Below are 13,133 nucleotides of genomic sequence, written 5' to 3' on the forward strand. Positions count from 1 at the left end.
GGAACTCCAACCGAGAGGCGGCCACATGGTAGCGTTGGGAATAATAGTTTGTCAGCAAAAGGCAGATCTCCTGGAAAGAGAGAGCCACAGGATCGGACAATGGTGCCAACTTGCGAAGAAGAAAGAACGTGTCCGGTGAGGCCCAAGACAAAAACAACGACCGCTGCAAGGAGTCGTCCGTGACCTGAAAAGCCGTGATATATTGTTTCAGCTGATGTAAGTAGGTTTCCCAGTCCTCGTTAATGCCATTAAAGGGTGGAAATGACGGCGGACGTGGGAAAGCATCGGACACCCGAGGACTCTGAAGCTGTTGCGGTAACTCGTCCCGTGCATCGACTTTGTCCATTAGCAACTGCAGCGATTTTTGTAAGATGTCTAACTGGAGCTGCTGCTGCTGCATGAGCTGCTGCTGTTACTCCAGCGCACAGACTAACTTCGCCTCCATACCAACAATGACTACCGTTTAACTCGTCGCCAAAATGTTGGACGGACACGACCAACGGAGGACCTCACAACAACAAGAACGAGACAACAGACTGAAGAACACATAACTAGACAACCACTTCCTCTCGTAAACAAAACACGAAAGTAAATACGCTGTCTAAGGCGAGGCGATATGTCAAGAGACGTACGCAATGTTAGACTCGCTGGCTGAGCGAGAGGCAGGCGCTTAACTACACTATCGAGGACGCTGCTATTGGCCGCTTCAACCACGTGTTTCACTGTGGCACCCTCACGCTAAATGCGGGCCAGGAGCCGCGTGCCACCACATTTTCGGCGCGATGGTTCAGAGACCTCTAGGGGTCTTCGAAGTCCATGACGTCTGGCGGGGATTCAAATTCCGTGGCGCGTGGCACCAGAAGATGTATAGCGTCCGCTGTCCACATCCGATATACGACGCCCACATCAGTCCTATATAAAATGATCGTTAGTAACCGAGAATATCTCTTACAAGGAAACAGATAAACGCGTAGCAGCGGCGTCCTACATGTGAAATTACAAGTCATGTCGCCACTAACTTTGTAAACAGCACATCTGTCAAGCAGATGTATACACAGGAGACTGCAGTGTCTCACAAACACCTATCGGTAACTTAGTTTTGATACTCTAGCATCGATTTTACACTTAAGATGCGACAGGGGAATGGAGGACACCGCATAAATAATCATTCGTTTAGAAGAACGTGTGACATTTCATAACACGTGAGATGGAAGTCCTCTGATAACCGAGAGGTTTACTGTTAACGACCGCAAGTAGACACCGCTCTAAGATCCACACAGAACAAGCGGTTGTATACGAGTCGAACGCACGCTATGTCACACATCTGATGCATCCTGAAGGAACATCAGGAAAAAAATGGTCAAATGACCTGCAGCAACTCCCCCCCCCCCCCCTCTCTCTCTCCAGAATGCATCATCAGTCTACAATTAAATCGCACCTCGTTACAACCCCGTCTCAACCGACCAATCCATCCACTCTATGTCGTCCTTTAACTCAGATGCAAGTGAGTTTAAAGGCAGTATGTTCTCTGTCATCCTGAAAAGCGTCAGATACAGTAATCAACTCGAGTGTATCACTGTTACCTCAATAGGCATGTAGTAGAATGTTGCCTCGACGGAAAAAAGTGACTGTTTCCCTAGTTCCCTTCGCTTCCATGTCGATGTTTTCTCGGATACCTCTTGCTGTCGTATGCTTGTTCCCATGTACAAACTGTTCTGCACCAAGCAGATGACGTGCAAGTACTTCCTCAATTTCCCCGCATTTCGGTGTATATTCGGACAATTTATACCTATCCGCACGTCATTTTTCGCAGTTCTATCGATTTTAAGTTAGTTCCATCCATGCGATCATGACATAACCTTTCGTTCTGTGTTCTAAAACTGTTTGTAAATGTAATACATCTGCCAACACCTAGCTCAAATGCACCGATCTGGAGGCGTATTATAGGACTGGATTCGATTGTATCCAGTCGCCATCACATTTGGAGAGCGCCTGCTGTGTTTTCTGTATATCTGTGTACGTGCATGTGTCGCGGGTGGCTCCCAGCATGAGACTCAAACCGGACAGGCAGCCACAGCACTTGTTGTACTTGCTGCAGACCATCAACAGACAACTTTGATATACCAGCAAGAAGGCACATAATAGGGTTGGGCAATTTGGTGAAGTCGTCAGAGGGAGAACTAATGAGACCTCAGACACCGGACCACTTATTATCAAGGACTTAAAACTTCTTGCTCCGACCCCAAACCCTAGCTCTCTAAACTCAGGGATGCCGCCCTAACCTACAAGTCCCTTACCCGATTACGTAACTGTTTAACTGTTTAACCCCTTGCTTCTCCATTAAGTGATGCCCCCCCCCCCCCTCCTCCAATGTGCTAGGAGCGCCTGGATCCTACAAGACTGGTTATAGATGGGTTGGAAAGACACATTACGTTGCACATCACGTAGCGCGGCTGAAACAATAGGAAGAGAGGCACCTACCTCCACGATGGCGTCCGGAGAAAGGCAAAGTATAGCGTCAACTATCGCGCGCGCAACCTGGCTGCCAGAACTCGGGCGGAACCTTCGATGGGCAGACTAAAAACCTTTAATTCATACCCAGGTGCTCCTTCTTAAGATGCGAAATGTGGCGTACCCCTGCGGTCCATGACAGAAACAACCAAATGTATTAATATAAATGATAATTCTATTGGCACAATAACTCAAAGAAACGACAAAATCTGCAAACAATTAAGAGCGAGAACAAGAATCGGCATTAATTTAAGGAAAGATTGGCACAACTTGATGTGTCATTTTTCATTCCAAACGAACACTTTTATTGAATAACAATTCAATCACGAGTCAACTGACACTTATCAAGATTCTTATGAAATACATACAAACAGTTAAGATTTTTAAATCAAGTTCATAATATATAAGGACATTTGCATTATACAAAAAATTACAAACAATACTCAAAAATGTCACCTGTGCAACACAACACAATTAAATGGACCTACTACGGCAATTTGTCCACGCAACTAGATCCCACAACAGGATGTGAATATAAGTTCAAAAAACTTTAAACAAAAAACATTAAAGTGCATACATCTCCGCTAGTTAAATGGCTCTGAGCACTATGGGACTTAACTTCTGAGGTCATCAGTCCCTAGAACTTAGAACTACTTAAACCTAACTAACCTAAGGACATCACACTCATCCACACCCGAGGCAGGATTAGAACCTGCGACCGTAGCGGTCGCGCTGGTTCACACTGTAGCTCCTAAAACCGCTCGGTCACTCCGGCCGGCTCCGCTGGTTATTCTGCTACGGCCAAGCTGCCCAGTGGGTACCCACACGTAAAACCGGACCAACAGTGGTCCTTCGCTGATTGGTCACAAGTCTGTTCCACATAAATCACGTTAAGTAATTGCAATGATTATGCCAGTTAAACCCCTAATTATTTAAAGAAAACAAGAAAATCACTGCTCAGTTTGCCAAAGACTTTCATCATACGCCCACAAGAGCCTTAGAATAACAGAAATACTCAGTCAGTTACTTCCTCATCCGGCAACACCCCGCCGTGTGACCTGCCAACTTAGGCCTCATGCGATGACGGGAAAGCCGCCGAAGAAGAAGGAAAACGCGTCCCTTGCCCGAGCCAGCAGAATAGCAACGCGTTAACCGCTGCCGATGCAAGGCCGTCAACATATACCAGACAACAAACAGCAAGACAAGTTTGATAGAAATTAACGTACTTAAACGGGGCACTTGAAAATTCAACTATTAAAACTTCAGTATTGGCGTGGCCACTCATGACATTGCAATTTAACCTTCATAGCAACAACAAGAAGCAAGGTACAAGGTCATTTAAAAGAATAATTACATTATAATTCCAACAACATTTTAAAAAGTCAAGGTATACCTTTACTGGGGCCCCTTAGAAGCTAATATACACTGTAATTGGGATAAGCTCCACATGGCAGATAGCCAGTTAAACCGTAGAACTATAACTCGAAGGGCTTCTCAATACGGAGTGAGAGAGTGTGCAAGTACAAGTACACACACACACATATTATACACATACGCCTACCTTTAGGCTGAGCGCACACTAGTTACAGGCCAAATCGAATAACTCGCCCCAGGAAGGACCTTAAGGTCTTCGACAAAGAGAAATTACAATCAGTAGTATCAAATATTCAACAATAGCAACCATGGTTTAAAGTACAAGATTAACATTGAAAAATACTAGCTTGGTGCATCAGAAACCTCCAGGCCGAGGCACACAGCCACAAAGGGGTAACCGAAAAGCATAAGGAAACTGCATTCCTGGCCAGCTTATAGCGGGGCAGGTTTAACCGTATTTAAGTGCGGTACTTACTAAACAGTCTTGATAGCTAATTCCAAACAAATGCCAAACTTCAGGACACTAGGTAGGCACTGGATAGTAATACCCTGCTGCTCGTGGTTGCAACAAGTTGTTCAATACTTCTCGGCGTATTTAGCACACCACAATTGACTGATGCGCATCGTGACCAGGTTGCACGCGACGACAGCCGCACCTTGCCCGATAATCTCGTCGGCAGGAACAGTCAACGCTGCAGGAAAACGGTCATCTGTGTTAACTCGCTGCAATCGCCAGGACGCCGAGTACTCCAGCAGACCCCGTGCAGCTCCGTGTCTGACACACCACTCGCCGCCACACAGCCCCAGGGGTTACACGTAACCCAGCAGAGATGATACGACGAGGGCCAGAGTCGATGGAACGCGCGCACAAGTGGCGTCAGTAGAATCACGCGGGCGCCCTCGCGAAAGCCGCCACAGCTCCCATGCGACAGCAGAATTAAGTGCTTTGTGTACCCAAGAACCAACACGGAAAAATAAGAATGGGAGATCAAAAATGATGTGTTCGATTTAAAAAGAGGATTACACAGCATTATGATCTTTTATCTCTACCATCCAGTCTGTACACCTAAGATGCAAAAGCAGAAATAAAAGAACATTAGGGAATAGAAATAAACTGAAGGCTGAAAGGATATCAATGATAAGATTCGCTGTTGACATTGCTGTCCATAGAAAAATTGAGGGACATACTGAATAAGAATAAATCGAGTAATGAACACACATTACGGCTTTAGAGTAAACCAAAGAGAAACAGAAATGATGAGAGGTGGGAGAACTGAGATTAGAGATAAACTTAACAACGGAGTAAACGAAGTTAAGGAATTCTGCTGTCTTGGAAGGGGAATAGCACTTGAATGAAGCAAGGATGACCTAAGCACCAGATAAGCAAAGGCAAATAGGGTAATTCTAGCCAAGTGAAGTCTGCCAGTGTAAAACATTGGCCTTAATCTAAGCGAACAATTTCTGATAACGTATTGTTGGAGCACAGCATTGTACGACGTTAAGTCATGGAAGGCGGGGAAACACTAACAGAAGACAATCTAAGGTCCGAAATGTGGTGCTACAAAAGAATGTTGAAAATTGGGTGGGCTGATAAGGTATGCAGCGAGGAGTTTGTCCGCAGAACAGCGAGGAGGTGAGCATGCGCAAAACATAGGCAAGAATAAGAGACAGGGTGAGAATGCTGAAAAGTGGGTGGGCTGATAAGGTATGCCACGAGGAGTTTGTCCCCAGAACAGCGAGGCGGTGAACATGTGCAAAACATGGACAAGAAGAAGAGACAGGGTGAGAATGCTGAAAACTGGGTGGGCTGATAAGGTATGCAACAAGGAGTTTGTCCGCAGAACAGCGAGGAGGTGAGCATGTGCAACACATCGGCAACATAGGACGTGCGTGAGGGCAGCAAAGATAATTTCCATTGTACGTCACACTGGACTCGCATTCGGGAGGACGACGGTTCAATCCCGTCTCCGGCCATCCTGATTTAGGTTTTCCGTGATTTCCCTAAATCTTTTCAGGCAAATGCCGGGATGGTTCCTTTGAAAGGGCACGGCCGATTTCCTTCCCAATCCTTCCCTAACCCGAGCTTGCGCTCCGTCTCTAATGACCTCGTTGTCGACGGGACGTTAAACACTAACCACCACCACCATCCATTGTACGTGGGGGAGATGTAGAAAGCAAATATTGTAGGGGAAGACAGAGGTTGGAATATATCCAATAAATAATCGAGGGCACTGGATGCTAGTGCTTCTCTGTGATGAAGAGGTGACACAGGAAAGAAATTTGTGGTGTTCCGCATCAAATCAGTCGAAGACTGATAACAAAAATAGAGAATAACTAAGTGGCGAATTTAAGTCTGGTGGTGCTGATCGAAAATTTGGATATCTGCAGAAACTGGCGGCAACGGAAGTGAAGAGGGTGTCAAATGTAGATTTGCAATGAAAAGAAAAGTTTTCCTGAAACTGAAATAAGCCAACATGTAGCGTAAATCTTAGTGCCAGTAATTCCTGTAAGTATTTGTTGTAAGTGTGGCCTTATGTCGAAGTAGAATCTGGACGAGAAACAGTAGGCGAGAGTATTGGACCTTGGGACCCTTTACAGACTTCCTCCAGCCAGACCTACAACAGAAGTTTAATATATTTTCTTACTCAGTTCTTAAATGACTGAATTCACTTTATATGTGCTGCTGTCTTTTTCTGAAATTAGAAAAATTACTCTGGAAAGTTAAGCTTTTTCCAAATATGAAAAATTGTTCCAAGGTACAATATGACATATCTAGGAACAACTATTCTGTTAAAATGTGGAAGTATTGCAATCGAGAAAATCTTGTCAATATTGTATTTAATAGTCTCTCTGTTGCATTGTTATGCTACTAAGAGCTCCATTCAGTAAGTAGCGCAAAACATTTTCTCAGATAGTACGTTGGTTTTATTCATGATTCCAATACACGATATTATTCCCAATACATCATATTATTCCCAATACACCATACTATTTCTCACTCTTTTGGCTACAAAATCCTATTTCGCAACATAATATCCGTACAGTCCAAAGGCCTTACGGCACCGCGCAGGGAGGGCCTTTATGCCCGCGAGGTACCTCTCTACTGGTCGACGTCGGAAGCAACGTCTTGCTGCATCAATAATTTCCCATTTATCCATGTACTGCTTCCTGCAGAGTGCATCCTTCATCCGGCCAAACAGATTAAAGTCGGAAAGTGCGAGAACTAGGCTCTAGGTTGGACGAGGAAGAACTGTCCAATTACGTTTTGTGAGCTGCTCTCGGATGTGTAGACTTCTACGATGCTTTGCGTTGTGGAGAAAGAGAAGTTCGTTTGCATTTTTGTGGTCACGAACACGCTGAAGTCGCTTCTTCAGTATCGTGAGAGTAGCGTAATACACTTCAGAGTTAATCGTTACATTATGAGAAAGGCATCAAACAGATTAATTGCCTCATAGTCCCACAAAACCGTTTTCATGACTTTACCAGCTGAGGGTGCGGCTTTGAACCTTTTCTTCGAAGGAGAGCTGGTGTGACATCACTAGGGCCCGGATTTTAATGACAAGTCATATTTTTTTTCTGAACAATAGGGTGAATTTTAGAACAATTTATACACAAATCTAGGCTTTTTAGTGTCGAAAAATGTATTTTGATTGTGCATATAAAGTCATATTTCAACAAATTTTAGCAATAGGTCATGGTGCGGCTAACTTTTAATGTAATAGGTCACATTTCCGTCAACTTTTGCCAAAAATGCATATACCGTTTTTCTCGTATATTACGGGACACACGAATGAGAAAATGAATATGTTGCTCACGAGACAATATTTAACGTGATATTATGAAAGATAAACAGATAAATTAGTACACAGCTTTATTTGTCAGGACTGTAGCAGAAAATCGGTGTACCACAACAGTCGTTTCACGTTTCGTTTGTTGCCCAGAGTCGACAATACGTTCTCAGAGCCAATAATGGCGGCTTCTGCCGTAATAATCATCGCAGTCGAACAGGTGTTCCCAGAAACCAGTTTGAATACAGCCTTTTTCAGCATGCCTAAAACAAAGTGCTCCGACAGCGTGAATTTGGAGAGAAGTTCTTTAGTACTGATGGAAAAATATTATTTTGTAAACTGTGTGAAGTTAAAGATAATGCAGAAAAGCGCTTAAATGTGCAACAACATAGTAATACCGCTAAACACAGCAGCTGTGTGAAACGAAGTGCTGAAAATAAGAGCAAGCAAACGCTGTTATTTGAACAGACAGGTCAATCGTCAACCGTGCAATCATTCTGCAAGGATTTGTGTGAGATTATGGTATCCTGCAACATTCCATTGGAAAAGCTGAAGAATCCACGCTTCAGACGGTTCTTGGAGAAGTGCACAACACATCCAGGGCAGATGAATCTACACTGAGAAAGAACTATTTATCCGTATGCTACAATGATGTGCTCAGCAGAATACGAATTACTATTGCTGAGAAAAAGATCTGGCTGTCGATAGAAGAAACTACGGATATTAGTGCGCGATATATTGCAAATGTTGTTGTTGGTGTTCTAAAAGTTGATGGCCCTGGAGGTATGTTCCTACTAACGTGTGAAGCTGTCGATAGAGTAAAAAATTCGACGATTGCTACTTTGTTTGACAACTCTGTGAAGCTACTGTGGCCGGATGGTGTAAAAAGAGACACGGTTCTGCTGCTTGTAACAAATGGAGCTTCATATATGGCTAAAGCAGCCAAAGGGCTTCAGATTCTCTACCCCAGTATGGTGTACGCCACTTGCCTTGCACATGCGTTGCACAGAGTTGCCGAAGAGGTGCGATCAGATTATCCTGACGTGGACAAATTAATTTCCTGTGGCAAGAAAATCTATGTGAAGGCTCCGCTACAGGTGCAGAAATTCAAGGAACAAGCACCTTCAACGCCCCTCCCACCTAAACCTGTTCCTACACGATGGGGTTCTTGGCTTAATGTTGCTGAGTATTACTGTACCAACTACACCCAAATAAAGACAATCTTCTATGTGCTTGATAGCGCTGAATCAAGTGCTATCAAAATTGTGAAAGAAGATTATACAGACACTTTGTCTCGAAACTTGGCATACATCATCGCCAATTTTTCAGTGACATCAAAAGCCATCAAACCACTGGAAGCTTTTGGCACTCAGCTATGCGAGGCCCTGAGTATTGTGCAACATGTGCAGAGTGAGTTGGGTCGAGCTCGAGGTCATGTGGCTGACAAAGTGAAAAGCAAATTGCAAAGTGTTCTCCAACGGAATCCTGGATATTCTACACTGTGCAAAATTAGTCTTTCAGGGAATGCCGCAACGTTTGAAGATACTGTAATCAAGCTGAACTCCAGTGTCCTGGCTGCCTTCAAATACGCTCCGGTGACGTCTTGTGAGGTGGAGAGAAGCTTTTCGAGGTACAAAACTACCCTCAGCGACAACCGTAGATCTTTGACAATGGAAAACCTGAAAATGCACCTTGTGATCCAGTGCAACTTTACAGATACTGAAGATTGACATACGGTATTAAATAATGTGAAACGCTTTAAATACTATGTAGAAATAAAAACATTGTTTTACTGTCTCGATAGATGATCTTTTCACTATACTTTGTCTTCAGAAAATAAAACATTCAGACATTCAAAAAGTAGGTACAAATTAGCCACAAACCCTACAGAAAGAAAGAACTATACTTACAATATTTTGAGAAGTGAATTTTTTATTACTTTATGGCGAATAAAAAATTAAATAAACAAATAAGAAGGCTTTAAATAAACTTCTATTAAGTCATATTTCATTTTTAAGGTCATATTTATGTGAATTTTAGGTCATAAATAGTTGCATATTTCACTGTTTTTCAGGTAATTAAAATCCGGGCCCTAGACATCACTCTATGGATTGCCAATTTGTTCTGGTTCAATCTAATGAGCCCACGTTTCATCACATCTACCGATGTTCGACAAAAAAATGTTACAATCAGCGCCGTAACACCCAAGCTAACTCGTAGAGATGAGTCTTCGTATTTGTTTTTCGATCTTCCGTTAGGCGGCGAGGAACCTGGTGGGCACACAGCTTAGAGCATCCCAACTGGTGAACAACTGTGTCCGCACTGCACGTTCCTACATTGCAGAAGTTACAACTGCGTGATGCCAGCTGGCACGCAGGAGATCTGACAGGTCTGCTCGATGTGGTTGCCATGATGATAGACGCCTCGCCCAACGACTCACGGTGCTTTTGTTCACTTCCAGATCTTCGTAGACATTCTGCAAGCCCCTTTGAATATTTACCATTCTCTCGTTTTCCGGTAAAAGAAACTGAATGAGAACTCTCTGCTTGGAATGCACCTCCATTAGAGACGCCACTTTAAAGGTTATGTATAGCGCCGCTACCTAGCGGAACTTCATGAAACTGTAGGGACTTAAACGGAAATATTCAACAATGTCCCACGATGTAGACTGGCCGAGAAAAAAAACTGTGTTACTTACTGAATACCCCTTCTACCTACCAGTTGTCAGTAAATTAAATCAAATTAAAATTCTAAAAAAAAAAAAAAAACACACACACACAAACGGAAGCTATTAGCAACAAATGCAAATTTCTTTTTTAGAGACAGGGAGAACTGTCAACACATTAAAGAAACTCAGTTCATTTGCAAATGTCAAGTGTCCCATGGTAAAGAGACCTTTCGTTTCGAGGTACAAGATGGTGCACGGTTGACGTTCACACGTTATGTAACTATTTGCAGTTTTAAAAACATACAGCTCAGTTCCAGCGCTTTACTGTCGCGGAAACCAATTACAAGTGCCTCATCCCCTGTACTGTTCGCCTAAATGCACTGTCCGTTATTATTGGTTGACTCAAGATGCTGCGTTAACGCGAAGCCCGTAGTAACTAAATCATCAAAAAACAGCTGTTAGCAATTTTATTCACGTTCGATTTATCAACATCTACCGAGTTTTATTCACCATGAAACTCTGTAAATAAAGTATTAACAATATCTTTAAACGTTTTAATATATTGTAGATCCCTTGAATTTGTAAAACTCGTAATATTTACAAAAGCTGTACGCAACACAAACATGTCTCACAACCACAAAAACAGTAGAAAATGTCGGAAACTGCATGTAGTGATACCTACTATGTTTTCATTCGTGTAATTCTAAAATCAAATCCCGCCCAAGGAACATCATGTGTTCTTTGGTCACTGCACTCCAGGTACAGTTGTCTCCTCTACAGGAAAGGAGAGAACAAAAGCTTTTGAAACATAATGTTAGAGACAAATGCTGAAAATTATATGGGTAGATCGAATAACTGAGGACTAAATCAAGAAATAAAGTACGTTGATGGGACACATCGTGAGCCAAAAGTTAATTTGGTAATGGACGTAAGTGAGGAAGGAAATAACTGTAGAGGAAGAAGAAAAATTGAATGTAATAAACAGGCTGAAATGGATGTAGATTGCAGTAGCTATGCAAACACGTAATAACGTGCACAAAAAAGGAAAGAAGAAAGGAAGATTAAGAGTTTGGCGTCTCGGCAACGACAATATCATTACACACGAAGCACAAAGTAAGGTTGGGGAGGGATGTGAAAGGAAGATGTCTGTGCCCTTTCAAACTAACTATCCCGTTATTCGCCTTGGATGGTCGCAAAAACCTAAATCTGCGTACCCAGATGGAGCTTGAACCGCTTCCTCCCGCAAAAGAGTCCAGTGTCTGATCAGTACGACGCCTTTCTCGGTGCTTACGCAAGGAGGCCGCCTGCGAGGCAAACACCAAACCAGTCTCCCCACCGATGACAACGTTTCTTTCTTTTTTTTTCTTTATTCAACCAATAATATCATACATGATAACCCACCACCTCATCATTAGTGGGTCTTAATATCTACAATACATTTGTAAGTAGGCTGTTTAGGTTTTCTTATTGGTAACGCCACGTAGCGCTCGGTATAAAAATCACTGGCTGTGCTATGTGAAGTCTGTGGCTGGTTTGCATTGTAGTTCGCTATTGTAGTGTTGGGCAGCTGCATGTTAACAGCGCGTAGCGTTGCGCAGTTGGAGGTGAGCCGCCAGCAGTGGTGGATGTGGGGAGAGAGATGGTGGAATTTTGAGGGCGGACGATCTGGACGTGTGTCCATCAGAAAGAGTAAATTTGTAATATTGGATATCATGAACTGCTATATATATTATGACTTTTGAACACTATTAAGATAAATACATTGTTTGTTCTCTATAAAAATCTTTCATTTGCTAACTATGCCTATCAGTAGTTAGTGCCTCCAGTAGTTTGAATCTCTTATTTAGCTGGCAGTAGTGGCGCTCGCTGTATTGCAGTAGTTCAAAAAATGGTTCAAGTGGCTCTGAGCACTATGGGACTTAACATCTGTGGTCAGCAGTCCCCTAGAACTTAGAACTACTTAAACCTAACTAACCTAAGGACATCACACACATCCATGCCCGAGACAGGATTCCAACCTGCGACCGTAGCGGTCACGCGGTTCCAGACTGAAGCGCCTTTAACCGCACGGCCACACCGACCGGCGCAGTAGTTCGAGTAACGAAGATTTTTGTGAGGTAAGTGATTTGTGAAACGTATAGGTTAATTTAGTCAGGACCATTCTCTTGTAGGGATTATTGAAAGTCAGATTGCGATGCGCTAAAAAATATTGTGTGTCAGTTTAAGCACAGTCATGTTTAATTTTTCTAAGGGGACGTTTCATACATCGACCCTTAGCCGAGTATACCTCACTGGAATCTTCTGATTTTTTCTTGTAGTTTGTGTAATTGGTGCAGCCTTTGTTTATTGCTAGCGCGTAATTGTAGAGAGAATTTCCTTTGTAGTTATAGTTTTTCATTCTTGTACAGTAAAACAGTTGTGGCATGCATGTAGATTTGCACCAAGTTGCGCTTGCAATTAACAAGATATTGTTTTCAATGCTATGTTAATGTGTTTTCTTATTTTGCTCTTCAAATTGTGCTTTTCTGTGTTGTCGTGTGAAATACTGTGACAATAATGGCGTGTGAAAAACGTAATACTGGGCTCCAAAGTAAACTGAGAAATGACAGTGAAGACGAAAGCAGTGTGTTAGAGCCGCCGAGTAATGAATTAACTAATGTTCAAAGTAGTAATTTGGCAATTGTGCATAGGGAAATGGAGCGGACTGCAAATAACGGTGTAGGTAGTGAAACAATTAGTGAACAGGGAAGCATTATCGATCGATCGGTCGGCAACAGCTCACCTCAGGAATC

This window comes from Schistocerca piceifrons, chromosome 1 (assembly GCF_021461385.2).
Source record: "Schistocerca piceifrons isolate TAMUIC-IGC-003096 chromosome 1, iqSchPice1.1, whole genome shotgun sequence".
In the NCBI taxonomy this organism is placed as follows: Eukaryota; Metazoa; Arthropoda; class Insecta; order Orthoptera; family Acrididae; genus Schistocerca; species Schistocerca piceifrons.